Genomic DNA, 25,460 nt, shown 5'->3' with positions numbered 1-25,460 from the left:
TATTCATGAGAGTTGTATAATCATATGATGATAATATAAGCTGTATATATACTGATATAGACATGTTTTGTGTATTTTCTAATTATAAGAATCGTATTTGATACGATTCTGAATCGGATGCAGCGGATTTGCTGAAATCTGTGTCTGGTGTCCGATTTTGGCGAACGAATACGCTATTTCATATGGACTCGAGCGTCTGAACGTAACTGATAGATAAAGCTATCATCCACTGATCTGTAAGACGTTTGACGTCGTTTAGGCCCTGTAATATGTGATTTAATGTTATCAGATTTAATTTTGAATTTTCTGATTTTTTTAATATTTGGTTTTTATGATTAGATCATGATGGGTATGATATGTTAAGATCAGATTATGTGTTTTAACATGTTATTTTGTGTTAATTGAGCATGGTGGATGGTTATGGCTTATGACCTTAGGTTAATGGTTTTGGTTTTTTTAAATACGGCTTGCATGTCATTTGATCTTGTAATTATTAAATCTCGAATGTAATTCGAGTTCTTATTGTAAGTACATTATATTAGTTTTTATTTTTCATTCATGTAATTTACATGAAGACATGAAGATTTGAAGATCAAGGAAGGGTAATCTCACATGGAGGTCATCCAAGAAAGCAATACAAGAAAGAAGACATGTAATAGTTAGCCTGTATTTATTTTTCACCTTAGATTGACCTAGATCTTTGTCATTATCTTGATGAAGATCACATAGGATAAAGCCATAACCAACCACGTTTATTAATTGCACTTTACATATATATGAGCATATGATGAATGTATGTGTAGAGTAGTTTATAAAGATGCATGCTTAATTCGATTAAGGATGTATGTATTAGATACGACACCCATGCCATCCTTTCTAAACAAGATAAAATCTGTAACGACTCAAGATTTTAAAATGAACAAACGATTATGAGATTCTCGTGTTTATGAAACACGGAATAAAATATAATTTTTTTTATTTCTGACATGGGGCGATTTTGTCAAAAGCGAGTTCTTTGAACTTGTAAGCTTGTGGGTTTTAAGCGAGACCGTTGTGACTCTCTCACTACCTAGAAATCAAACCATTGGCGAATATTGATTTGAAATATTTTATTCAAGGAAAAATAGGGAATCTCTTTATAATGGGATCATGATCATTTTAAAATTAACAAAACCCTAAAGTTAATTAAGTTGATCGGATGCCTTCCCATAAGTCTAATGCATTAACCCTAGATCGATAAGGAGTGGGTTCGCCAAAGCGAAGTACTTCCATCTATCATGGGAGATGGGTTGAAGTATATTGATACTTTTGATTATTGGGTTTGACTTAACTAAGTTACCACAATAGGATTGTGAACTTAGAGGCATAGAGTTTGGAGAGATTTATTAGATAAATATGAACAAATGTTGTTCCACCAAGCTATCCAACAGTTAAATTATTGATATAATTGACAAATGTTGTCTACCTAAATAATCATGTTTTAGGAGAAAAGCCAAAGCTGACCTAATGCATGGTGAAATATGGATCTTGGCTCACTATAAAGGATATAGAAGATGTTCTTTCCGAATTAATAGTTAGGGCTATTGATTTAATAAAAATAGTGGGAGATATATATTGTATATATATATATATGAATAATCACTTGTACATAATTTAATGATCATCTGTAGACTAAGTCATTTTATGCACTTTAATATTGTAGATATCAAATGACAAATAACACAAATAACTTCTCTATTTAATAGTCCTTGAGAAGGACAAGCTGACATTAAATAATTTCCACAATTGACACGAGAACTTGAGGATTGTCCTCAGGTTCAAGGATGTCACTCAAACCTCTCCCTTATTTCTTCTAGCTGAGAATGAAACATGTGCTAAACAAAATGCTTATGAGAAGCAAATTGATTATGCAACTGATGTTTCATGTCTCATGCTTGTAATTATGAGTGTTGAGCTTTAGAAGCAACAAGAGCATAATGATGTTTATGGTATGATTGAGCACCTTCAAAGGATGTTTGAAGGATAGGCTCGTCAGAAAGATTTGACAATAATAAGGCACCATGCTTTTGCATTAATGGGAGAATGATATCCGGTTGGACCACATAATCTAAAGATGATAGGTATATGTACCTTGATATTTTAGGTTTCAAGAATAGTCTATAGACTCAGCTTGATTTGATCAAACAATCTTTGAACAACTTCTATTCTTAGTTTGTTAAGAACAAAAGGAATGAGATAGACAAAACACTCACTGAGTTGTTAAGCATGTTTAGAACTGCTGAAAATAACACGGTAAAGGCATGAATTACATCCATATTGATGATGTACACATGGAATGCAAATGGGAAAGGAAAATGGACAGGTAAGGTGAAGATTTGATCTTATTCGGTGCCAAACCAAAGTCCAATCCCAAAGGGCTTTTGAAGCCTGATAGTGGTGTTACTAAAGGAGATGACTGTCATTTCTGTGGAAATAACTGGATGAATGGAAGTTAAATTATTGAGTTTATTTGGAAGAACTAAAGAAGAAGACTAGCAATGGTCAAGCTTCAGGTATAGGGTTAGAATTGGAGCAAAAGTTGTTTCTCTAGTTGAAGGAACTCGATACCTAATGTTGCCCATAAGGCAAGATTGAGAACTTGATAAATTGTTATTACGTGTCTGCCTTTAGCGGATACATTAAATCAATTTCTTGTCAGGACAAAAAAAGATTATCATTTTAATTAAATAATTAATAATTGTTTATTCTATTTCAATGATAAGACTTATAATATTGCACAATTAGTTAACAATTTATATGTTCTAAGTTGACTCAAACCAAACATCACCTCTAGCATTGTCGTTAAGCCATATTAATGAGAAACGCATTTCTGAGTTACATATAGATGAATACTTGGATAAGTTTGATTTTGAATCATACGGAAGATGTGAACTTTGTCTCATTGGCAAAATGTCTAAAGCTTCTTTTACCTGATCAGGTGAAAGGGCCACCGAACAATTATGACTTATACATAATGATGTATGTGGTCGAATGCGTATGATGGCAAGGGGGGCTTATACTACTTCATAGCATTTACTATTGATTTCAATAGATATGGATATATGGTTCTTATGAAGAACAAATCCGATTCTTTTGAAATGTTCAAAGAATATAAGGCCGAAGTAGAAAAGAAAACAAGGGAAAAGTATAAAAGTTTTACGATCAGATCATGGAGGAGAATACTTAAACCTCAATTTCAAGAGTTTCTTGAAGGGGTGTGATAGTGTATCATAACTTACTCCTTATGGAACACCTCAATGGAAAAGAGATTCTGAGAGAAAAAATCGTACCTTCTTGGACATAGTGTGATCGATGATGAGTCAAGCGGATCTTCCATTCAGTTTCTAGGGTTATACTCCAGAAACGGCTGCATATACACTTAACCAAGTTCCGACTAAAGCGGTTCAAAATACTCCGTATGAGATATAGAGTGATAAATGTCAAAGCATGTCATTTATGAAAATTTGGGGACGTGAAGCGTTTGTAAAATGTTTATCCTCTGACAAGCTTGGACCAAAATTAAATAGATGCTATTTTGTGGGATATCCAAGTGAGACTAGGGTATAGTTTTATAATCCTTTCGAGAACAAAGTGTTTGTTGCTCGGGCTGCTGTATTTCTTGAGGGAGAACTACTTTCTAAGAAAATCAGTAGGAGGATAATACATCTTGATGAAGATTGAGAACCACATGATAACATTGAACCAGAGTTGGAATAAGATCAGGATGTACATCAAAATGTTGAAAGTAAACTTGTTTAGGAAACAGAGGTTATTCATAGTTATAGTAGGATTCACCATGAGTCCGGGTGAAATTATGTATTTCTTTTGACTCAAGATGGTAATGTGATGTTTACGGATAAGGATAAGCCTCACATCTACCAAGATGCTATGAACAGTCCAGACTCCGAGAGATGGCTGGAGGCCAAGAAATTCATGATGAAATCCATGTATCAAAATAAAGTATTGACTTTAGTTGATCCACTCGAAGGGATAAAACCTATAGGGTGCAAGTGTGTTTTCAAGAAGAAAACTGACATGGATGGTAAAGTACAGACCTATAAGGTGCGACTAGTGGCAAAAGGTTTCAAACAAATTCATGGTATAGACTATGATGAGACTTTCTTCACTAGTTGCTATGGTCAAGTCCATCAGGATTTTATTAGCAATAGTTGCTTACTTTGACTATGAGATTTGGCAAATGGATGTCAAAACTGCTTTCTTATATGGGAGCCTTGAAGATGATGTATATATGATACAACCTGAGGGTTTTGTCGATCCAAAGTTTGCTAAGATAGTTTGTAAGTTGCTTCTATCTATTTATAGATTGAAGAAAGCCTCAAGGAGAATGAATATTCATTTTGATGAAACGGTCAAAGAGTTTGGCTTTATTTAAAATGAAGATGAACCATGTGTTTACAAGAAGGTTAGTGGGAGCCATGTGACATTTCTAGTATTATATGTAGATGACATATAACAGATATGGAATAACATACCTTCTCTACAGGCTGTTAAGACTTGGTTGATAAATAATTTCTCGATGAAAGACTTAGGCGGTGCCACCTATATATTAGGAATCAAGATCTATAGAGATAGATTGAAGAGATTAATCGACCTAGTCAGAGTACATACATTGATAAAGTATTATATCATTTTATGATGCAAGAGACAAAGAAAGGATATGTTTCAATGTCTCATGGGATAGTGATCTCAAAAGATAATTTCCCCCTAAATCATTAGATGATAAAGGCCGTTTGAGAAAGTTCCAGATGCATCAGCAATTGGATCTATAATGTGTACAATGATATGTATTTATCCTGATGTTTCGTATGCTTTGAGCATGACGATCAGATACCAGTCTAATCTAGGTGAGGGTCACTGGATAGTTTTCAAGAATATTCTTAAGTACTTAAAGAGGACTAAAGATTTATTTTTGGTGTATGGAGAAGATAGGGAACTAGTTGTAAAGGGTTACACTGATACTAGTTTCTGAACCTAATTTTTGGACAGACAAGGATGATTACGTGTTTATGTCTGTTTTGTGTTTTGTCTAAATATAAGTGATGTTAGCTGGAATAGTTCACAGCAAGAACATTGATGATTCTATAATGGAAGCCGAATATACTGATATTTTTAAAACAGCTAAGAAGACTGTTTAGGCATGTCCTTAAACGATATCACCTTTTTAATGAGATTAATGATCAAAGAGATATAAATGTAAAGTGCATAGTAATGATAGTGTTGCAGACCCACTGACTAAGCCTTTGTCACAGCAGAAGTACGATGGTCATACTAGTTCCATGAGTATTAGATACATAGGTAACTGGCTCAAGTGCAAGTAGGAGATTGTTAGTGTTTGTGCCCTAGAGATAACTTTATGATGTTTTATGAAAAGACATTTAGATTATTAATATTTATGTTCTATCGATTATTCTCTTTATAATTTATTAATTTTTAATTTACTGCAATATAAATGTTAGATTAATAAATGTCCTTGGAATATGATATACAATTATATATCTCTAAGTACATGACTTAGAAATGAGATTATGAGAATAGTATCAATATTCCTAAAGGTCCCTAGTCGAGTATTATTATTAAGGGACAGTAATAATGCATTAAGACTGGTGTGTTTGTTGACTGATGATCACATCTCATTGATCATAGGTATAGTGATACTAAAGTCAAAAACACAGGCAGATGTATATGTACAGGATGCTAGACAGACCCAGTGTGAGATTCTACATGTCTGTTATGTCATAAGTAATTCTCACAGTGATAATGATGTAATAGTCATTAGACCTGAAGTCATTATATTTATATACGAGAATTAATATACATTGATTCCATTAAAAGTTATCCTTGACCGGGTAATGATAAAAGTGGACATTGGGTATATTATGAATCGTATAAGAAATATGAATGATCTAGATGGGATTTAAACCCTCCTATTTTAGGAGTGATATTATTGGCCTCTTGTGTGAGCTAGGCTATGAAATGCGTGGCCACGCTCAAATGTAGATTTGATATGATAGTATACTCATTGATCAAGGAAACTTGGATTAAACTATGATGAGGATGACACATAATATGCCTCTAATTTAATTTATAATATTTGGTTAATAGGATTATATTACATTGTACATTATTCACAAAAGGTTTAATCGATCACCGATTCAATTATTATTACTTGGGTAGCAATGATTTATTAATAGATGTCGCTCATTTTTTACGATTTTAAATTAGATTTAAAAATTTTTGCCAACGTAATAATAACCTATAGGGTCACACACTAAGAATGCTTGAATGATTATTTAATTTAAATTGGATTTAAATTATATTAAAGTAATTCAAATTATTTATAAAATTAATTAAGTATGACTTAATTATTAGATAAATATTGATATTCGAATTTACTAATATTAATTATGAAATTTATTTGTTAAATAATTAAGTGAGACTTAATTATAATACAATTAGGAATTTCGAATTAATTATAACTCCTAATTAGTTAAGAGTTATAATTCGTTTTTCTAATCTCTATATAATATCTCTTGTGTGGCTGATTTTTGGTGTGCAAGACTTTTACTAAAACCCTAGCCACCAAGAGTGTAATAACTCGGATATTTGAGACCTTGTAAAATGTTTAATGAATAGTAACCCTGACGGACGGGAAAAACTTTTGAGCCCACACTATGTAGTGCATGAGAAAAGGAGTTTCGCAGTTGATATTATGATTATACGTACCAAACGAGTGTATATAAACGCTATTAGTTTTCGATGAAAACGAACTTTGAAAAATGACCGTATGAAGACTCATCGAGGATTACGGGAATAACAATATAATTACAAGATTAAAACCCTACGGATTTATATTCAAGTATGATAATTCAAAATATAAGGAATAAATACGAAAGGAATTACGTCGCGAATCATTTACGAATATGTATTACGAAAACGCTTAAGCGACCGAGCGAACGCGTAAACGATTAAATAAACGTAACGCACTAACTAACCATGGTAAGAAAGTAACCATGGTTACTTTATCAAATAGTGAGCTAAGCTTAGGATGATCAAGCAGGCTAGCGAAATAGTGTGCTAAGGAAGGTAACACATGTAGTTTAGCTTGTAAGCTAACAGCAAGCTACATGGATTTGTCCCTAAGATTTGCAACAAGGAATAAACCTAGAATGCTATACTAGGAAGAATAAAAATCAAGGGAAAGATATCACCACCCCATTTCCTAGAAGCAACCAAGAGAAGCAAGCATAAAACCCCCCACCCCTTCATCTTTCCATTCGGCTTTTTAAGAAGAAGGGAGGAATTCAAATTCAAATCTAAAAATATAGCCATCGTAAAATCACCCCACTAATTCTCAAGCTTCCTAACAATCAAACTAAGGTAAGAAAATTCTTTCATCTCTTTTTATCAAGGTTTGATGGGTGAAATAAAATCAAGAAAGTCACTAGTGAATAGTATAAATAGTAACTCCTCTTTGATTTCTTGATTTCCATGGTGGTTTTATGTTCCAAAAATCATACCAAACACTTCCAAGACTCCACCATCCTCAAGAACACATCTCAAGCTTTCAAGAAAGGTAAAAATCTTTGGCCCAACTTTATTTAAGATTCATTTTCAAGATCCATTTAGTATGTAGTTATAAACCTAGTTTTAGAAGTGGTAGTGATGAAATCTTGATATTTAGTTAAGTAGATTTAAGGTTGATTGTTGTTGCCTCAATAACATGATGTTATTGAGAGGAGTTTATGTGTTGATGATGAAATAATGATTGTTGGTGGTTGTTTTAAGAGTTAGGGCGTAAACGAAATCCCGATCGTAAACGTAATTCCGTTAAAACTAACAAATCGTAACTTTAAGATTCTACAGAAAGTCCCGGAGATATAAACTGTAGTTTCTTGAAAAATAACCCTTTTTTATGAATATTAAAAGGATCGTTTAGGCGCTTGAATCTCTTGATTCCGATTTACGGATCAAAAGTTATGGTCATTTTACTAAAAGTGATTTACGCGACAAAAACTGCTTCGAATTACTAACTTTAAAAATATAAAGGGTCGACTTAAAAGTGTTCATAAATCACGAAATTTTTACAGAGAGTAACATATTGAGTTTCCTAACTGCCATAAAAATTTCATGTAAAAATAATGATTTTTCAGTTTTATAAAAATATCGGAGCCGAGGCCGCGCGATTAGAAAACGTAGAATCCATAAGCGGAGCCGACGACGAAAATGAAAATGAACCTAAGATACTTAGAAAAATAAAGCGACCATGATGTGAATAATGAATTAAAAGAATAATAAGGGTAATACAAGTTTAGAGGGTGCATAATAAGTAGCACATGAGTACGAGTCACCGTAAATTAGAACGGGACCTAACGAAGCAAATTATAGGACAAATACAAGTCCATAATAGTACGTTTTAAAGGGACTTACATCCACTTACGAAACATTAAAAATACCTCGAACTTTTATTAAAACGATTTCCCAACAATCATATTACCTCAACTATATTTTATTGTTCGAATAATAAATACTATATACCTATTCCTTTATTACGGGAGAAGTATACTCCAACGATCATGTATTTCAAACCCGATTATACATGAAAGATTATTAACTACGTAGACATACACTAGTTGAGGAATATTATTTTAAATATTCTTTTAGAGAGTAAACTCATTCGAGGTTTATTTAATTATCTATTATTATTTAATTATTTATTAATCATTAAAGGGTTTATTATTGATTTAAAAATCATATATCCTGATTTAAAATATACTTCTTGATTTGGAACATCATTCGAATAATTTCAAATCGTCGGTGAATATTATCCCGACTTATTTAATATTTTGAATATAGTTTCAAGGAGAAACTTTTCCCCTTATTTAATTATCTGTTGACAACGATCAACTTACATCCTTAGTACTTCCTCCGAAAATCTCGGAAGTACGTATATACATATATACACTTATATCTTAGTGAGATAAGCTGTTTCTATCAACAAGCAAAATGCTTGGGGAACTTCGATGTGGTTCGAGTTCTCGAGATTGATAGAATTCTTTTAAAGGATAAGGGAGGGGTAGACTCTGGTACTATGTGTGCTAGATGGACTACCAAAGGTATCGCAGGCGAAGGTACTCTGTGTACTCAGGAACTTGTGAAGTATGTGTATACCAAAAATGGGACACGTAGCCCGAATGCGTCAAGGGTGATAACCGGGACACGAAGGTGTCGTCCTTCTACTAGTAGAAAAGGTTACTATTATCGTATTATGACTGATCATCGTATACGGTGGCTCCAACGAGTGTCCTAATTTCTTCCAATTGGAATTGTGATGCAATACCGTAACCCAAGCCTAGGTGTTGGGTTTCCTATTAAGGTATTCGCAGGATAATAAAATCCGCTAAAGAACTGTTTTCATAAGAAGGTGTGTATCACCAAGGGAAAACTATTTTTGAATAAAACATAATTATCATATATGATGTTTTACGTAGGTTATCATACAGTCATTTTCATACTGTACATTATTATGCTGGGCATTATAGCTCACACTTGTTTTCTTAAATTGACACAACTTAACAGTAAATTAAGATTCCTGCCATGAGAACCACAGCCAGGAAACAGGTAGGAAATGGCCAGTTGTTCTATAGAATGTTTGGTGTTGTACCACAGGTAGTTCGAATAAGCTGGATAAGTTTTCAGATGTTTTTAGTTCGGCTTATTTATTAGTATGACTTATGTATGGTAATAAACAAGAAATGTATATTTGGTCGGCGGACCAGCCTTACTTAAAGGTTACTCCCCGGTAAGACTTAGTCACTTTTGGGTTGTAATAATTATCATTTTATGGTTGAATTACTCTAGTTATGAATGGTTCGTTTTTAAGACAATAACATGTAAGTGTGTGTGTGATAAGTGTGGGGTCGTGAAGAGTGAGTATTTATATATTATAGTGTGAGTTGTGTGGTTGTAGTAGTTTAGATGGCGTGGCCTCCGAGATTCCTGACCCTGGATTTTGGGGCGCCACAGAAATGGTATCAGAGCCTTAGGTTATCAAATCTAGGAAACAATAAGACATAAAATACGTAGACATAGAAATAATAAAATAATCAATTAGAACTTAAGTCGAGTTCGTCGTCGGGCTATACGGGTAGTCTTGACAGTTTTACCCTCAAGGGAATTCCGACTCTAAGTTAGTAACACCTTGCCTATTGTGTCAGGTCCAGTGGAGCCTATGAGGGAGGTTGACCCTGCTGATGATGTTATGATTCCTGAGCGTGATCCTACTCCCGAGCCAGAGAACCCACCCATTGATGATTCAGACGATGACCCTACTGAGGATGTCCCAGAGGAGGAGACTGACCTTCCTGTCCCCATAGCTAATAGCGTTGAGATGACTCAAGGAGATGGCGTAGGCTGGAGGGATGTAGATATATACCCTCACCCGACTATTCGCTCTCCTACCCCACCCCCAGGGATTCAGAGCCCTATGCCCTATACTGATGATGATGAGGAGGAGGGGATACGTGCACAGATTTACGAGGCTTATGGCATATCCTCTAGCGACCCAGATTCACTTCTACCACCCCCGGCGACCATACATGTAGCTGTACACGACTGGATGGTGGCTCAGCTTAACGCTGAGATTACTGCGGCATCTGCTCGCATTGTGGAGTTACGCCAGGCACTGACAGCTGAGAGAGCCACTCGACTAGGATACCCGGGGGATTTTAGAGCTGCTTCCCCAGCCATAACCCGCAGAGAGATCGATAGGATCGAGCTCCGTACAAGGGTTCAGATGAGGATGACAGCAATTGGAGGATACATCCCGGTAGTTGATGCAGAACTGATGTTGGCAGGAGCGATGAGGAGGGTGCGTGACCTCACGAGCAGTGACAGTGACTGAGGGACTAGTGACTAGATATGGACCTTGAAGAAGGCTAGGTGACTTGTCACCAATTTTGATAGGATAGCTAGTAGTAGATAGCGTTCCTAGCCCTTCAGGGTACACGACTTATGTATTTTCATTCCAGTATTCAGGACAAGTAGTAATGTATTGTAATCAGGCTTGTATGAACTCGGCTAGTTGTTTCGTCCCCAAGATATAAGTGGGAGATCTTATGAATATATATCTAAGCAGTTATTAAGAAAATGATATACATATTATTGCACTTTATAAAAACCTGCTAGGTAATAAATGACATGCTTATATATGAATAAATTCTAAAATATTGCAACTGTGTTTACCAATTTTCATTATCAGAACAATGTCACCCCGTAGAAGAGGAACCAGGGCACAACCCGCTGAATCTGTTAACCAACAACGGAATGAACCTGACCCTATAATAAATGAAGAAAGTGAAGAGGATCTAGAATATAATGAATACGATGAGGAAGAATATGTAGAAGAAGAGGCTGAGGATACTCATCAGGGAGGGAACCTCATGAATGAATTTATGGAACTGTTAAGAGCAAATCTGAACCAACAGCCTATTCCACCACAGCCACATGCTGCCCAACAGACTGCAGCTACTGCCTTTAGGGCCTTTAAATCTCTCAAACCCCCAGAGTTTCTAGGATCGTCCGACCCCGTTGAAGCACGGGCCTGGCTCAAAGAGATAGTAAAGTCCTTTGAGATACTAGGTGTTGAGGAACGACACAAGACCATTTTCGCTTCTTACACGCTGAAAGGAGAAGCTAACTACTGGTGGGAGTCCAAACAAAACCTAGGGACTGATGTTGTCATCCCATGGGATAGATTTACCCGACTATTCTTAGACAAGTATTTCCCTAGGTTTATGGAGACCCAGATGGAGATAAAGTTTCTGGAGTTGAAATAGGATAAGATGACTGTGGCAGTATATGAGGCCAAGTTTACTGAGTTGTCAAGATTTGTGCCTGAGTTTGTGAATACCGAAGAGAAAAAAGCACGAAGGTTTCAGCTTGGTCTGAAACAGTGGATACAAAACCGAGTGGCAGTGTTAGAGCTGACAGACTATGCCACCTTAGTGCAGAAAGCCTCGATTGTTGAAGCAGGCAGTGAGCAGAGCGTGAAGGAAAAAGAAAATAGGAAGAGGAAGGTAGGAAACCAAGGGATAGGAACCGGGAACAGGAGCCTTCCAAGCAGGTTCGTCAGGGGAGCGGCGTCCCAACCTGCACGAAGCCCCGGATTCAGAAAGGCCCCGAGTGAGAGTGTTGGCTAGAGCGGCGGACAATCTAGAGCCACATTTTATAGCCAACCCCGTGCCCCAATACCAGAGTGTCAAACCTGTAAGAGAAGACACCTTGGAGTGTGTACCCAGACAAGAACCCCTCTGAAATGTTACCGGTGTGACCAAATCGGACACCTTGCCAACAACTGCACCCGACCCAATATATAACGTGTTTTCAATGTGGGAAGGTAGGACACATGAGAAAGGATTGCCCGACGTTAAAGCCCCCAGCCTCAGGGATGAGCAAAGCTGCCTCCAACCGACTCCCTGCTGCTAGGACCTTCAACATGATTGTTCAGGATGCTGTCCGAAACACCGACGTGATAGCAGGTACCCTTTTGCTAAATTCCGAACATGCAAATGTCCTATTTGATTCCGGAGCAACCAAGTCATTTATATCTCAAGATTTTTCTAAAAAGTTAAAACTTACTGCCATACCTTTACGTGAGATATTACAAGTGGAAATAGCAAACAAAGAAATAATTCTTGTAAATCAAGTACACCCTAGGTGCAAGTTGAAATTAGAAGAGAAGGTCTTCGAGGTTGACCTAATCCCATTTGCGTTAGGAGAATTTGATGTAATCTTAGGAATGGATTGGTTATCCAGTAACGGAGCACAAATAGATTGTGAACGGAAGTGGGTAAAGATAAGAGTGCAAAATGAAAAAAGAAGTAGTATTTAAAGGTCAACGACAGAACCAGAAATTTCTGACCATGCTACAGGCAAAAAGATTATTAAGAAAGGGAAACGAGGCCTATTTGGCTTATGTGGTAGATACCAAAAAGGAAGTCCCTAATATACAGGACATACCCATAGTAAACGAATTCGAGGATGTATTTCCAGAGAACTTACCAGGATTGCCACCTGACCGGGAAATAGAGTTCGCTATAGAATTAGCACCAGGAATGACACCAGTATCCAAGGCCCCATATAGGCTAGCCCCAGTTGAGATGAAGGAACTAGCTTCTCAACTACAAGAGTTATTAGATAATGGAATGATAAGACCCAGTGTGTCGCCATGGGGAGTGCCAGTACTGTTTATAAAGAAAAAGGACGGCAATATGAGATTATGCATAGACTATCGAGAGCTGAATAAGCTGACTATTAAGAATAGGTACCCTCACCCCAGGATTGATGACCTATTCGACCAACTCAAGGGAGCTGTACATTTTTCCAAAATAGATTTGAGAACAGGATATCACCAGTTGAAAGTCAAACCAGAAGACATACCGAAGACTGCTTTTCGCACTAGGTATGGGCACTATGAGTTCTTAGTCATGTCATTTGGGTTAACCAATGCACCCGCAGCCTTTATGGATTTGATGAACAGAGTGTTCAAAAAGTACCTGGATATATGTGTGTGATAGTTTTTATAGATGATATTCTGATCTACTCAAAGACAGAGCAAGAACATGCAGAACATTTGAGGATAGTCTTAGAAATCTTGAGAAATGAGAAATTGTATGCCAAGTTCTCGAAGTGCGAATTTTGGTAAAGAGAAGTTCAGTTTTTGGGACATGTGGTGAGTAGCAAAGGAGTTAAAGTTGACCCTGCCAAGATAGAGGCGGTATCCAACTGGGAAAGACCAACTACCCCAACAGAGGTTAGAAGTTTTATGGGTTTAGCAGGATATTACCGAAGATTCGTGCAAGACTTTGCTAAGATAGCCGGTCCACTGACTAGACTTACCCGGAAAACAGAAAAGTTTGTATGGACAGAGAAACGTGAGGAGAGTTTTCAAGAGCTGAAAAGGAGGCTGGTGTCAGCACCAGTGCTCACTCTTCCCGATGGAAAGGGAGAGTTTGTGATATACAGCGACGCATCGCTTAAAGGATTATGATGTATACTAATGCACCACGGCAAAGTTATAGCATATGCCTCTCGACAATTAAAGGAGTATGAGAGCAGATATCCGACACACGATCTAGAACTAGCAGCCATAGTGTTTGCCCTAAAAATTTTGAGACACTGCCTATACGGTGAGAAATGCGAGATCTACACAGACCATAAAAGCCTCAAATATATTTTCACTCAGAAAGAACTGAACATGAGATAGAGGAGATGGTTAGAGTTGATAAAAGACTACGACTGTGAAATTTTGTATCACCCGGGTAAAGCCAATGTGGTGGATGACGCCCTTAGTAGGAAGGAAAGACTCAAAATGATAATAACATCTGAGGAACTGATTAAAGAATTCGAGAAAATGGAAATTGACGTGAGGACGACCGGTAAAAGAACAGAAGGATTATTTGAGATTAAGCTAGTGCCTGAACTGACTGAAAAGATACGAGTATGTCAGGAAAAGAAGATGAGCGAAGAAAGAGGAACATTGACCGGTGAAGAAGTGAGATGCGAGAAGGACGAGAAAGGAATCATGAGGTATGCGTCCCTAATTTGGATTCCAAATGTGCAAGAGTTAAAGGATGAGCTGATGCATGAAGGGCACAGCTCCAGATATTCAATCCACCCAGGAAGTACGAAGATGTACCGTGACCTTAAGGAATATTATTGGTGGCCTAACATGAAAAAAAAGAAGTGGCAAAGTGGGTCAACAAGTGCTTGACATGCCAGAGAGTGAAGGCTGAAAATCAGTGACCTAGTGGACTATTACGGCCCCTGGAAATTCCGGAATGGAAATGGGAGCATATAGCCGTGGATTTTTTGACGGGCTTACCAAGAACAAAGACCAATCACGATGCCATATGGGTTATCATAGATAGATTGACCAAGTCCGCACACTTCCTACCAATCAACCAAAGGTACATCGTAGACAAGTTGGTGGATATTTACTTGAAGGAAATTGTAGTGAGACACGGCATTCCTGTAGCCAAAGTGTCAGGTAGAGACCCAAGGTTTAATTCCCGATTTTGGAGAAGCTTCCAGGAATGTGTAGGCACCAGACTAAACATGAGTACCGCTTACCACCCCCAGACTGATGGACAAGGCGAAAGGACTATTCAGACCCTAGAAGATATGCTACGAGTATGTGCCATTGATTTTAAAGGAAATTGGGATGACCACTTACCCCTGATCGAATTTGCTTATAACAACAGCTATCATGCTAGCATAGGAATGCCTCCGTATGAAGCTCTTTATGGAAGGAGATATCGCTCTCCCCTATATTGGGATGAAGTTGGAGAACACCGGATATTAGGGCCAGAGTTAGTCCAACAGACCAGGGAATTGGTGAGACTCATCAGGAAAAGACTGGTAACAGCTCAGGACAGACAAAAGAAGTATGCCGATCAGACCAAAAAGGATAGGAAATACGAAGTAGGAGATTCTGTGCTATTGAAGGTATCTCCGTGGAAAGGAGTGATGAGGTTTGGGAAGAAAGGGAAGCTGAGTCCCAGATTCATAGGACTCTTTGAAATTTTGAGGAGAATAGGACCTCTAGCTTACGAGCTCGCCTTGCCTCCTAATCTGCAACAAGTGCACAACGTGTTCCACGTGTCCATGTTAAGGAAGTACCATGCAGATGCTCGACATGTAATAGAATACGAACAGGTAGATTTACAACCAGACCTGACCTACATCGAGCAACCAGTAAGGATAATAGACTAAAAAGAACAAGTGCCGAGGAACAAGACTATGAAGCTGGTTAGGATCTTATGGAGAAATCAGAATGTCGAAGAGACAACTTGGGAACTTGAAGACGCAATGAGAAATAGATATCCCCACTTATTTTCTAATTGAATCCGGGACGGAATCCTTGTTAGAGGGGAAGACTGTAATAACTCGGATTTTTGAGACCTTGTAAAATGTTTAATGAATAGTCACCCTGACGAACGGGAAAAACTTTTGAGCCCACACTATATAGTGCATGAGAAAAGGAGTTTCGGAGTTGATATTATGATTATATGTACCAAATGAGTGTATGTAAACGCTATTAGTTTTCGAAGAAAATGAACTTTGAAAAACGACCGTATTTACGACTCATCGAGGATTACGGGAATCACAATATAATTACAAGATTAAAACCCTACAGATTTATATTCAAGTATGATAATTCAAAATATAAGGAATAAATACAAAAGGAATTACGTCGCGAATCATTTACGAGTAAGTATTACGAAAATGCTTAAGCGACCGAGCGAACGCGTAAATGATTAAATAAACGTAACGCACTAACTAACCATGGTAAGAAAGTAACCATGGTTACTTTATCAAATAGTGAGCTAAGCTTAGGATGATCAAGCAAGCTAGCCAAATAGTGTGCTAAGGAAGCTAACACATGTAGTTTAGCTTGTAAGCTAACAAGCTACTTGGATTTGTCCCCAAGATTTGCAACAAGGAATAAACCTAGAATGCTATACTAGGAAGAATAAAAATCAAGGGAAAGATATCACCACCCCATTTCCTAGAAGCAGCCAAGAGAAGCAAGCATAAAAACTCCCCACCCCTTCATCTTTCCATTCGGCTTTTTAGGAAGAATGGAGGAATTTAAATTCAAATCTCAAAATCTCGCCATGGTAAAATCACCCCATTAATTCTCAAGATTCCTAACAATTAAACTAAGGTAAGAAAATTCTTTCATCTCTTTTTATCAAGGTTTGATGGGTGAAATAAAATCAAGAAAGTCACTAGTGAATAGTATGAATAGTAACTCCTCTTTGGTTTCTTGATTCCCATGATGGTTTTAGGTTCCAAAAATCATACCAAGCACTTCCAAGACTCCACCATCCTCAAGAACACATCTCAAGCTTTCAAGAAAGGTAAAAATCTTTGGCCCAACTTTATTTAAGATTCATTTACAAGATCCATTTAGTATGTAGTTATAAACCTAGTTTTAGAAGTGGTAGTGATGAAATCTTGATATTTAGTTAAGTAGATTTAAGGTTGATTGTTGTTGCCTCAAGAACATGACGTTCTTGAGAGGAGTTTTTATGTTGATGATGAAATGATGATTGTTGGTGGTTGTGTTAAGAGTTAGGGCGTAAACGAAACCCCGATCGTAAACGTAATTCCGTTAAAACCAACAAATCGTAACTTTAAGTTTCTGCAGAAATTCCCGGAGATTTAAACTCTAGTTTCTTGAAAAAAATAACCCTTATTTATGATAGAAAATGTTATAAGGATCTTTTAGGCGCTTGAATCGCTTAATTCCGATTTACGGATCAAAAGTTATGGTCGTTTTACTAAAAGTGATTTACGCGACAAAAACTGCTACGAATTATGAATTTTGAAAATATAAAGGGTCGACTTAAACGTGTTCATAAATCACGAAATTTTTACAGAGAGTAAAATATTGAGTTTCCTAACTTCCATAAAAATTTCAAGTAAAAATAATGATTTTTCAGTTTTATAAAAATATCGGAGCCGAGGCCGCGCGATTAGAAAACGTAGAATCCATAAGCGGAGCCGACGACGAAAATGAAAATGAACCTAAGATACTTAGAAAAATAAAGCGACCATGATGTGAATAATGACTTAAAGGAATAATAAGGGTAATACAAGTTGAGAGGGTGCATAATAAGTAGTACATGAGTACGAGTCGCCGTAAATTAGAACGGGACCTAATGAAGCGAATTGTGTTTATGGTTATAGATTTCCGAGCGGAACCTAGAGTATCTTCTACCTCGAGATACCCAGAAAAGTTTAAGAACCCAACTCCATTTTACTGTTGTGTTGTGAAAGGATTGTTTTACTATCATTGCATAAATACCATGCTTTCCATGATACGTAGTTGTTGATTTTCGCATAATGTAGCGATGTTGTACGATAAGTATATATCGTAAAATATTTAATTCCGCTTTAAGCGTGACGTATGATTATAAGACCGAGAGTCGTTCGGGATTTTAAGATGAAAACCCGGGATTCATTCCGGTGATATTATAGGATGATTACAAGTCCATAATAGTACGTTTTAAAGGGACTTAACGTCCACTTACGAAACATTAAAAATACCTCGAACATTTATTAAAACGATTTCCCAACGATCATATTACCTCAACTATATTTTATTGTTCGAATAATAAATACTATATACATATTCCTTTATTACGGGAGAAGTATACTCCAACGATCATGTATTTCAAACCCGATTATACATGAAAGATTATTAACTACGTAGACATAAACTAGTTGAGAAATATTATTTTAAATATTCTTTTAGAGAGTAAACTCATTCGAGGTTTATTTAATTATCGATTATTATTTATTTATTTATTAATCATTAAAGGGTTTATTATTGATTTAAAAATTATAGATCCTGATTTAAAATATACTTCATGATTTCGGAATATCATTCGAATAATTTTAGATCGTCGGTGAATATTATCCCGACTTATTTAATATTTTGAATATAGTTTCAAGGAGAAACTTTTCCCCCTTATTTAATTATCTTTTGACAACGGTCAACTCACATCCTTAGTACTTCCTTCGAAAATCTCGGAAGTACACATATACATATATATACTTATATCTTCATGAGATAAGCTGTTTCCATAAACAAGCAAAACGCTTGGGGAACTTCGATGTGGTTCGAGTTCTCGAGATTGATAGAGTTCTTTTAAAGGACAAGGGAGGGGTAGACTCTGGTACTATGTGTGCTAGATGGACTACCAAAGGTAACGCAGGCGAAGGTACTCTGTGTACTCAGGAACTTGTGAAGTATGTGTATACCCAAAAAATGGGACACGTAGTCCAAATGCGGCAAGGGTGATAACCGGGACACGAAGGTGTCGTCCTTCTACTAGTAGAAAAGGTTACTATTATCGTATTACGACTGATCATCCTATACGGTGGCTCCAACGAGTGTCCTAATTTCTTCCAATTAGAATTGTGATGCAATACCGTAACCCAAGCCTTGGTGTTGGGTTTCCTATTAAGGTATTCGTAGGATAATAAAATCCCCTAAAAAACTGTTTTCATAAGAAGGTGTGTATCACCAAGGGAAAACTATATTCGAATGAAACATAATTATCATATATGATGTTTTACGTAGGTTATCATACAATCATTTTCATACTGTACATTATTATGCTGGGCATTATAGCTCACACTTGTTTTCTTAAATTGACACAACACAACAGTAAATCAAGATGCCTGCCATGTGAACCACAGCCTGGAAATGGCCAGCTGTTCCGTAGATTGTTTGGTGTTGTACCACAAGTAGTTCGAATAAGCTGGATTAGTTTTCAGTTGTTTTTAGTTCGGCTTATTTATAAGTTTGAGTAATATAAGGTAATAAACAAGAAACAAATATTTGGTCGGCGGACCAGCCTTACTTAAAGGTTACTCCCCGGTAAGACTTAATCACTTTTGGGTTGTAATAATTATCACTTGATGGTTGAATTACTCTAGTTATGAATGGTTCATTTCCAAGACAATAACCTGTAAGTGTGTGTGTGTGATAAGTGTGGGGTCGTGAAGCGTGAGTATTTATATATTATAGTGTGAGTTGTGTGGTTGTAGTAGTTTAGATGGCATGGCCTCCGAGATTCCTGACCCCGGATTTTGGGGCACCACAAAGAGAGAAGATGGAGAGAGCAAGAAGAAACAGGTTTGTACTAATACACATCCAATCCTTGAGTTCAAGCATTCGTGTGGATACCGATAGTGCGTAGATCGCGAGAGCGGGATGTGTGGTGATTGAAAAAGCTTTGGATATCCATTAGTCAACCAATTGGTAAAGCTTCTTAAGGTAAACAATCTGATCTACGAATTAAATATATGTTTTTCGCATGGATCCTGCGGTGGGTTTTGAAAATTCTGCTTTTTCACGTTTTTAATTACTGTTTCCGTTGCGTTTATGTGCTCGAAACCCAAAACTTTTCTCACTGCTGCATTTTTTAGTCATGTTGTTGCAACTTTATCTTCCTTCAGGTCAAATGTAAGCATGAGAATTAAGAAGATCAGGGGCTATACGAGCTTCTAACTACATCTTATTGACTTTTGCAACCTTCTAAGAACCTGTTTTGGATGGTTTTTTGAAGGTCCAAATCATCATATTCTTACTGAAAGAGACAAAGTAGAGTTGAATTGGTTCAAAAAATATAAATACTAAGCAAAACTTGTTATATAGCTCAAGTAATACAAACTTATCCACGCTAGGGGATGCATAATGATGGTACATAACATGTTGATATGTAAATGACTCCGTGGCAGAGTAACGCACTCTCCCTTTTAAGGACGAGAACGACCGGATCATATGATGGATTTCTCTAAGAAACAACAAAATAGTAAATAATTTCTTTCCAATATTTCCAGAGATAAACACATACCTGGAAAGCCATAGTAATATAGAGGTATAAACTTCATAACCAAACATGAAAAAATATAGGACTTTAATGATGTAAAAGTGCAAAAATGCCTTAATGAGTTTGTGGTACCTGAAGTTGGTAACATATTGGCTTCCAGTGATTAAGACATATTTTTAGCAATTTGTAACTTTGGTTAATAATAATATCGATCAATTGTTTGCTACTCGTTTCTTCTTCTTTTTTGCTAAATTCTTTGGTACTTGCTTACCATACATAACAAGTCATAATTAACTGTTAGCAATCTTGTACGATATAGACATTATTATATATATTAAATATATAACTAATTTACAAGAACACTGCTAATTCTTAAATCACATAAGCATATAAAAATTAATAATTAAATTAGGAGAAGGGTTTGAGAAAACAAACAGAGATTGGATTTAATCTCGAGTCCAAAAAACTGTCTCCTAAAGCAGTTTCGCCCCGCACCATCCGTGTTTAGTGACCTGCTTCCCAGGATAAAACGAGATACTAGTATAATCGATAAATCGAAAAAAACTCTCAGCGAACTTGAACTGAGCCCGAGAACTATCACCTGAATATTGGGAAAAATTAAGACTGAATATATCGAGAATTAAAGAGACGACTCTTATTTTCTCGATGTGATAAAACTGGTGCCCTAAGACTCTATATATAAAGAGAGTTTTGAAAGGACTTGTTTTTCTATTCGATGTGGTACATGGTATTTATAAGAAAAACCAAGGAATAGGTTTTTGTTACTCTCGATGTGGTACAAACCCCACTTTTCATATTAAAATGTCACACTTTGGAACATCAGTTCTCATTCACCTTTTTCTTATTTTGAGCGTGTAAATATGCATTGGAATCCCCTCGAAGAGGAGAATACGTTCCAATAAATACAAACCACTAACACAGAATGTGTCTCACTCATATAGAGTCTCAAAATGATTCACAACTTAGTCTAAAATACTAAGTTTGTCCAATAATCCCCCACAAATGAGATTGGTGGTCCAGTAGCATGCACCACATAGACAGAAAGACGCGGAGCTTGACTTGGTAATAGTTTCGGCGGTCAGATATAGCATATGATAGGTTGAGAATGCTTCTTGAATCATTGCTCGGATAAGTATATCGACTTTACTGGTAGATAGTATGACGCGATGTCCTTGAATTGTTCGACCGTTTGTGTAAACGATAATATACTTATCACTATATCTTTCCTGGCTCATTCAGTTCTCATGATTATGTCCATTTTGGCCCTGGAACATCGTCCTGGTTCTGCAAGAGTTTCTAAAAAACTGTGCCTCGTAATTCTCCTTTGAAGCGGTCCCACTTCTTTCTCACATAGGTGATCTTTATCTTATAGAGTAACTCGTGTTTACTCAACCGAATTCCATGTATTCAAACTTGAAATCCATGCATTCGTCAAAGATCATTAAAAGCATAAATCTTAACCTCGTACCTAACGGGTCTCACTGTTTCATTATCATAAAAATAGGCCAGGGTTATCCCTACAGTAATTTGGTCATTGTGATTTAGTTGTCCCATTGAATCAAGTTCTTGGGATCTCCAGTCAGCAAGGTTGGGTGTCCACCATGAAGCCATTAAGCAATAGGCAAGGCCCATTCCTCTCGATGATGTTACAACTATCTCTCGGTCTAACTAGATTACCTTGGCTTAAACATATTCGCTTAGTTTAACCATCTGGTTAGTGGATCAAAACATTATTATTTGACTTTACATAGTCAATTCTGATAATTCTCGTTGAGAATAGTTGTTTAATGGTATTATGTTCTCATCATAGATGTGAGACATACCATTGCATACACAACAATGTGATCCCCTGATTTGCAGATTGATTACACAATATATGCATATTGAAGACACGTTTTCCTTGTCATTTAAGAATATCCTTCCAAAGTGGCTATTCATCCTTTTAACTGCATTTATTTTATGCACCAGACTCGTATTCTATCATGAATCGAGCTAAGTTTAGGATTTCCATGACACGACTGCTAAGTGTGAAATGTATTCTCGAATGACTTTTAAGTTCCTAAAGTCAAATATCTAATTTGCATACTATATCCATATAGTAAAATTATATATCTTTCGTATTACAGTCCAAGCTCACGAGCACATATCATATACCTTAAATCTCATTGCAATCACTTCCCAGTGACCAATTTTCATTGTACTCGTGCATCTACCCAGTTTACCAACTGTGTAGTCTATGTCTGATTTTGTACAATTTTAAAAAGTACAACAGACTTGCAATCCTTCTTGAGAGATCATTGTTAATCTATGCTTGGATAAATATAAATCCATTCTTGCTATGACAACTTTAGCTTCGTTGATCTCTTCAAGATTCACAACACCAATATGTGACATATATCATCTAAGACTTTTAAAGTCATGAATATTGTAATCTTCAAATAAAAACTTTTCAATCTCATCAAGATTTTCAGAGATGATCCTTTTGTCTTTACTTCTCGTAATGATCGGATCACTCACATGCAATCAATTATGACTTGCATATCATGTGTAAATAACACATGCACACTTGTCAATTCTCTTATTTTGAATCAGTTTGACATCTCATGTTGACATATTTTATATTTATTAAATAACTTTACTAGTTAGCACTCAAGGCTTCCACTTGTTATTATTATTACCAGTTTTTAGCGTCCCAAAAATCAGCAATTTCAATTTGCATCATTACCGAGTTTAAGCGTCCTTAAACTGGTAATTCTTATTCACATATTAACCAATTTTGAGCGTCCTTAAAATGGCAACCATGTCATTTATTTGAAGCCATTTTTTATCATAGCAATATCAAATTTAATATGCCATTATTTCGTGTCTATGTTGTTTCACTCAACATGATCACCGAAAATACAGACTTTCTACTCTTGTTTTATCTAGAGCAACCCTCGGGTTCGCGTAAATAGATATGCCAAATATCTATTTAGAAAGACTGTCTCAATGTTCATTGATGCACTTTTAAATTTCACAATACGATAATTTTAGTATTATCTTAATGAACCTTATTCTCAAAACTCGAGAGTATTTCATAAATTATATAAGGTCATCACTTTTGACTGTAATATTTTATTATCAGTCTGACCTTTTACTTCCTTCAGACCCACATATATTTTACAAATTTGAAAATTTATATGGGTCCTAATGCTTCTATCTCGTAAGAAGATCCATATATATTATTAAACACGATTATGTCAAACAGAACCACTCTCTCTATTTCTTAGCATCCTTTCCCCCACAAAGAACATAGAGAGAACATACACAATCCATTTTTAGTACACGTTCTAGAAAATCTTGATTTATTGACTTCTCAATAATAGTCAACTTTTCTCTTGATATATTCACTTATCAAGGAATTATACGAGAAGCGCATTGCTTCTATTAAATTTACAGGTTTACCTTCAAGCAAATTATCAAGACATTCGGGACTAGAAATTACCCAAGTCTTTTGCTCTCTACAGGTTCATCCTCGCATTTATCCAATAACTCGTAAGTTCATTTAGATGACTTTTAATTACAGATCTAGTAGGAACTACTAGCTTATCACATAAGCATTCCTAAACTTTGTAATAGTATTCTTACGAATCTCAAAAATTAGATTTATATATCGGATATTATTAAACTCAACCATTGTCTATGTATCCATCCAAAATATCTCAATTGATTTTAGATCTCATGCTACCAACAGAGGTATTGGTATCAAGTTTCGAGATACCCCCACATTTCAATTATTTTCAAGAATGTTTCATTACATTGCACTATTCATAGAAAATTCAATAATTTTTTGAATTTTCTATTCTAGATTCCCCCACAATTTTAATATTTCACAGAATGTCAGAAAGCATTCCAAAACTAATAGGAAATTTAATTATTTCCTTCAGTGGTATCATGTTTAAGGAACGATTAGCCCTTCATAACTAATATCCTCAAATTCAGGGATAGTCTGATCTGATCACAATCGTTTTGCATCTCCCTCAGAGCGCAACTCTAGTCTGTATCTACTCCATTTATTTCATGCGAGTAAGGTGCAACGACTTAATGAATATTCACGTTGCAAACATAATTTGCCCGGTGATTATTCATCATTAAATTTATTCACTACCATCTTAATTATTTGTATTAAGTTGGTTTAACCCTTGAGCTTATAGATCACACATCTCTTTATTTAGCTTCAATATTGACTTGATTATGAGTACGAGTGACAAATGTTTTACTATCAAACCAGAAAGCAAACACATATCATGTCACTACCTCTCATCTGAGTAGGTTTTACGTCATTCATTAAAACCTATAAGATTTTAATATCATGTTTAAAGAACTTCTCGTAGTTCTTATCATTAGAAATTCAATTACCGAATTTCTCTATAATATTTACATGGTTCACACGAACCTACATTTCTGGCTCACCTACTGGTGCAACCAGATAAGGCCCAAGGAAGAACATAAATTTTCAATAAACCCACATTCAGTGATCCTTGATCAACTGATGTGTTAGGGTTAACAACTTTTCGGATTCTCTCCGAAGTTCAGCATAAATAGTTGATATCAATATTCGTCGTAATAAGTATCACATGGATCACTATAATAGGCTCGTGTGTCACTGCCGCAGCAGACCGACACCAACATGTGAAATTACTATTTATCTGGAGAAAAAATTCAACCATAAAATATAATTTATGTGCCCACCCATAACCTGTACTCCAGGCCCGTTAGGTTTTTTAATTTGGAGAATCCCGATCAATTGTAAATCTGGTTCACTTCAGCTGTACAACTCGTCACATTGTTTAACAATAAACATATTTTTTCATAATATTCGGTGCAGCACAAGTGAGAATACTAGAACAAATTTTTCCAGTCAAACTATTGTTAACTAACGAGACACGATACATAATAAAACAACTCATGCCTCCTTTAATAGCTTTCCAA

The sequence above is a fragment of the Apium graveolens genome, chromosome 2, assembly GCF_009905375.1.
Source record: "Apium graveolens cultivar Ventura chromosome 2, ASM990537v1, whole genome shotgun sequence".
Classification (NCBI taxonomy): Eukaryota; Viridiplantae; Streptophyta; class Magnoliopsida; order Apiales; family Apiaceae; genus Apium; species Apium graveolens.
Note: the sequence above shows the minus strand (reverse complement) of the source record.